We start from the raw sequence: 6,000 nt of genomic DNA on the forward strand, positions 1-6,000 counted from the left end.
TCCTGCATACTTGCCCACTCAGTTCTTCCTACTCTGCCTTCCTCTTCATAGACTTTCTTTTTTCATTAAGGGGCTCATATGTTTTAAAAACCATCTGGCAGAAGGGCTGAACTTACAGCAGATTGGTCACTGTCAGTTCAGGTCCATCATTTCTTGCCAGGTGACTGCTGCAGAACTGCCTGCTTTTCCTGACATCAGGCCTTCTATAAGAATAAAAATAGTCCATCTGCTTCCCATTGCCAACTAAATCGTCTTCCTAATTAAACATTTTCTTCTTTATTATTTCTCGCTCCCCTGCTGATAAACCTCTACCAGCCATCTTCCTTCCCCTTGTAGGATCAAGACCAACCTCCTTGGCATGACAGCCTGATCGCAACCTCCTACTCCAGGGGTTCCTCTTGCCGCTTCTCACTGCACTCTGGGCAAAATGAGCAAGCTTTGGGCTTTGCCATGGGCTGCTCTTTCTGCCTTCTCTGCCTAATGAAATCTGACTCCTCTCTCAAGCTCACAGAGCCTTCAGCCCTCCCTGTTAAGTATTTATACCTATATTACAACACTTACTACACTGACATAGCTTAACTGTTTTTCTATCTGCTTCCCACTACGCTAGGATTCCTAACATGATAAGCCGTAGGCCTCTCTCTATCCCTGGAGGTTAGCACAGCACCTAGCTGTTCAATATCTGTCAAACAATTAACTCCCCAAGTTGTGAGCAACATTCATTTTCAGTCCAGGGATATTGGAGGAAGAGAATGTTCCCAAACCCTATTTCACATTCCCTTTCTCAGAATTAAACGAGCCACAGGAATACTGTAGAATCTTCTTTATCTTTCAGTTGTTTTTTTTTTTTTGGTATAACAAAATACATGTTATCTACTGATGAAGTATAATGTTCAAACCCAATAGGAACTATTTATACATGGTTCAATGTTTCCTATATAACCACAAGGATCCCATTAGCATCTGCTGTCTCTCTTGACTATGAAGGAGTGAATGTGAGGACAGATGTAAAAACGAGTCTATTGCACACTCTCTGCTAGAGTGATGAGAGTGAGGAACTCTGAGCATTTTAATAAAGATTGTGTGGGAGCTAGGGGTCTTTGTGTAGGTCCTGCTCCTCTGAGGAAGACAACCCCAGGGAGGAAAGAGGCCACCAAGCTGAAAACGAAGATGATTCTTTCAAGGATTCTTGAGGTAGTTTCCTTTCCTTTCCTTTTTTCTTTGTCTTTCTCATTTGTGTCTTGAAATAAATGTAGCAGTTCACTGCTAATAGAGAAAACTTCAAGAAGCATTACAGGAAAGAGCAAGGTGGGTGGGTGTCATTTCTTCTAGGTGACATGTAACTGTTTCATTTTATGAGACAACTTTAGGAACGAATTGAGGCATTAGATCATTTTATATTTTGAATCTTCATTAATAGATATTGAGTCATTTATTAGAATGTTAACAATTCTTTGCATTTTAAAAAGTGAACATCACAGCTCTGACAAATGAAATGTAGACATTAAGCATGACAGTGGAGAGGTTGTCAGGGCAGGAGGGGTACATCACAAAACTGGTAACTCTCCACACGTAAAGCAAGCTTGCGTCTAAATGTTACTCCAGTGAGTAAATGTGCAAAGTGCCTGCCTACCTGCCACATTTCCAACAGTGAAGTACAGAGGGAGTAAGAGCAGCATGGATCTGGGGTAAACCCAGTCAAGGTTCTGAAGGGCCAGATAGGAACTCAAAAGAGGAACAAAGAGCAAGCAGGATGCAGGAAAATGGACTCTGGGCCCCAGTAGGAGGGAGACAACTAGATATTGTACCCAAAGTGCTGCTGGCCAGGAGCAAAGCGTAGACACCAAGAGAGGGGAGTGGAGCAGCTTCTAAACTGCATGCCAGGCTATGAACCAATTCTTAACCTAATTTTCTAGAGAAGAAAATATATGTAAGATAGAATCGACCTGCTTTTCCCTCAACAGAAGGAATCCCTTCCAAGAAACGTAATGAATACAGTTTGGGCCATGTTGTTCTTAACATAACCAGATATGCTTTTTAGTTTTTACTATCAACAAATTCTGTTTTCTATTTTTATAGACTTCAAATGGTAAAGTTTATTCATATTGAAGTCAAAATGCTTCCAAACTGTGTAATCTTTAAATAGGTGTGCAGGAAAACTCCTGTGGGATACAGTGAGACACAACTTCTTCACAAATGCTTCCTACCACACTGTGAAGAGCTCAGGGACATGGCTTAGTCATCTTTATATCCCTGGATCGATATCTTCACTGACTGAATTTGAAGACTGCATCTATTGACATAACACAGTCACCCTTCCCTCTCATGATGGTTTATGTAAGTCTCCAAATGATTATAGGATTACAGGGCCTGAATTTCATCTCTCCTGCTGCCACTCCACGCAGCTTCCATACTAATCCTCGTCCAGGGTTGAAAGGTTCCCTGGCAGTTAATTTGTGATAAGCCACTTTGTGAGAAAGTGAGCAAACTAAAGGAAAGATCATCTGCAGTCAACTGAGTCACAAGGACAAATGGTTCACATACATTCCAACTCCCTTGAGTACCCTCCCTCCCTCAAAACTCCATCCGCTGTGTCACCTATCACCTTCTACCTTAGACTGTATTTCTTATTTGTTTGTTGTCTGTCTGTCCCCCAGGTAAGCTCCAGGAGAGCAGAGTTTCTGTCTGCCTTGTTCACTGTTGAATCCTCAGGGGTCATTTAGGACAGTTGCTGGCACAGAGCCAGCCCTCAGCATCGACAAGAGTAAATTCATTCACCTACATATTTACGATCATGTCTCTTCCTCTCTACTACAATAGGTGGTTACTTTTCCAACCCTAATTCAGCAGGCTCTTTCAAAACTTAAAGTCAATATTGTGTATCATGAAGGAGGTTGTAGAGGTGGAGACATTTTTCCCTTGAAAATTTAAGCCTGTTATGTACTGAGGATTTGATGCAAAGGATTCTGAGAGTCAATTCAGCATGTCCTCTGGGAAGGGCATGGTGATCTCTGCGAGCCAAACCACATCACCATGAGAGCAGGCTTTCCAACAACTGTCTCTCAGCCTCTTGTTCACCAACCCCACTGAGCACTGATCATCACCACTGTGCAGCAGCCGCTGGCCACACGTGTGGCTGCCAGTGCCAGGGGCAGGACACAGCCCAACTTGTCTCTTCCAATTTTGTCACTAACCATATTGCCCATTTTGTGCTATGTGATCTTATTCTTATTAGCTGTGTGACTCCAGACAAGTCACTTCACCTCTCAGTCCCAAGGTTTCACAACCACAAAGTAAAGAAAATAATCACAATACTTATGGAGTGGTAAAAACCTTAAAAGAGAGAGAGACAGAGAGTGTGTGTGTGTGTGCACGCGCGCGCGTGCACTTAGCATAGTACAGTGGTTCTCACCCTTCCTAATACCTCCTAATGCTGTGACCCTTTAATACCATTCCTCATGTGTGGTGACCCCCCAACCATAAAATTATTTTCATTGCTACTTCATAACTGTAATTTTGCTACTGTTAGGAATCGTAATGTAAATAAATATCTGATATGCAGGATGTATTTTCCTTGTTACAAAGAAGTCACAACCCACAGATTGAGAACTGCTAGGATAGTACCTGCCACATAGTAAATACTATGTGGATGCTAGTTATGATTATGGTTATGAGTACTATGATGATGATTATTACATTTAACTTACTAATATATTCTTTTATTCTTATATTACTTTTTGTGTGTGTGTGTTTGAGACAGTGTCTCACTCTGTAGCCCTTGGGTTGAGTGCCTTGGCATTATAGCTCACAGCAACCTCAAACCCCTGGATTCAAGTGATCCTTTTGTCTCAGCTTCTTGAGTAGCTGGGACTAAAGGTCCCACCACAACACCTGGCTAGTTTTTCTATTTTTAGTAGAGACAGGTCTCACTTTGCTTAGGCTGGTCTAAAACTCCTGAGCTCAGGCAATCCACCACCTCGGCCTCCCAGAGTGCTGGGATTACAGACATGAGCCACCGCACCTGGCCAACTTTGTAACAGATTTTATTTCATGCATATAGATTTTTTCTCCAATTAAATCTTAAGTATGAGGACTGTGTAAAGTTGCAGCCATTTCTATACTTTGAACATAGTATTCATGGACTGACTCATTTGGCAAGTATTTAGTGGTTGTTATTGTGTGCCAGGCACATCATATCTTTTTTTTTTTTGCAGTTTTTGGCCGGGGCCAGGTTTGAACCTGCCACTTCTGGCATATGGGGGCCAGCACCCTACTCCTCTGAGCCACAGGCGCCCACATCATATCTTTTAAAGGAACTAAGAACCTCGAGAATAAACACATGGCAGAAGTACACAAACATGACTCCTGTAGATAAGCAAAAGCATTCACAGATTTCTTACACACACGCAGAGAGAAACGCCCACACATATGTGGTGTGGGTAAGCTCACACACATATAGGCAAAAAGAGGCCATAGAGAAGACTGACCCTCAAACTTTACTATTTCATATTTCACATGCATGAAAACATAAGCTGTGGGTTATAAATAAGGAGCTAAGACTACATCATATGGAATCAGGAAATAGAGCTTCTGTTCCCTCATGACTATCTCAATCTGTAAAGATGGAACTTGGTAGCTTCAACGTCTGCAATCCCTTCACTTGACATGGTGCTGGGCATCTCAGTCAATGTCCCATGTACTTTGAATGGGGCTAAATGAGTAGGAAGAAATAGGAGGCAAGAGGGAGCTTAGTATCTGAGTAATATCTGGGTTGTCAGTACCGTGACATGTATGAACAACGCAGTGAGGAAACAAAATGCTACTTATTCACCCATCCATCATCCATCCAACATATGTATTGTTCAAGGTACCTGAAATATAAACGTGAAGACATTGCCCCTGACCTCAAGGAAATTATAATCTAGCTTTTCCCTCTTCCCCTACCCTACCATACCACCTGCTAACAAAGAACTGGGAGAACAAGTACTTGGGAAACTCAAGACACCAAAGAACATGTACCTTTCATTGGCCTATGAATTCTCTGGTGAGATTTTTTTTTTTAAGTTGAATGGCGTGTCCCTTAAAAAACACAAGCTAGACCAAGTTTAATAAAGTCAGCCAGTTATGACCTATTCCCAAGAACAAGACACCCACACCCTCTGCCTTCTCATTAACAAAAGATTTTGTTTCTGCACAGGGCGTGAGACAGCAGATGCGTGTATCTAGGACTGTGGCTGTTTGGTGGCTTCGTCACTTTTTGTTCATTTCCAAACCCCTTCCAGGGGCAGATTTAAATCAAATGAATTTCCCCTCATCAGTTGCTTTTCTATCACCAGGAGACCTGAACATCAGTGTAACTAAAAGTGGTACTGAGATTTCAATCCTGGGAGGCTGTTTCCTTTCCTATCCTGGTCCTGAGGAGGAGCTACCCTCCGACTTGCTACTATCAAGTAATCTCAAAACATAGCACCCATCAACTTACTTCCTTGTTCTAGAACTTATAGATTCTTTATGCCAGTTACATTAATAATTCTAAACTTCTCTAATGGTCTATTTCCTAAACCCCCCTCTGAAATCCAATATTCACCCCACATGTCCCACTTTACTCTTCACCAAACCCCAATCCCAGTCTCCACTTTTGGTGAGCCAGCAGCTATGCCCACTGACCTTGGCACATGCCCCACTTGTGATCCCTCCTTATCCAAGCCCCAGCCCTTTCTTCTGGGAAACATAGCCTCTCAAATCAAACTTTCTCTTCCATGACTCTTTACACTGATTATCTAAGTTACACCATTAAGCCTCATTTTATATGAAGCCCCATTCTTCAATAGTACAGCACAAACTGCTTTTATAATACAACTTGATCAGAGTATCTCCAGGAGGCTGTAAACCCTATGAGCCCAACTCTCACCCCACAAACATTTCTAGATTCATAGAAGGCCGTAAATACATACTAGTTAAGAATGAGATGACATATGCTTATCTAAGGTGATATCAAAC

This window comes from Nycticebus coucang, chromosome 2 (assembly GCF_027406575.1).
Source record: "Nycticebus coucang isolate mNycCou1 chromosome 2, mNycCou1.pri, whole genome shotgun sequence".
Lineage (NCBI taxonomy): Eukaryota > Metazoa > Chordata > Mammalia > Primates > Lorisidae > Nycticebus > Nycticebus coucang.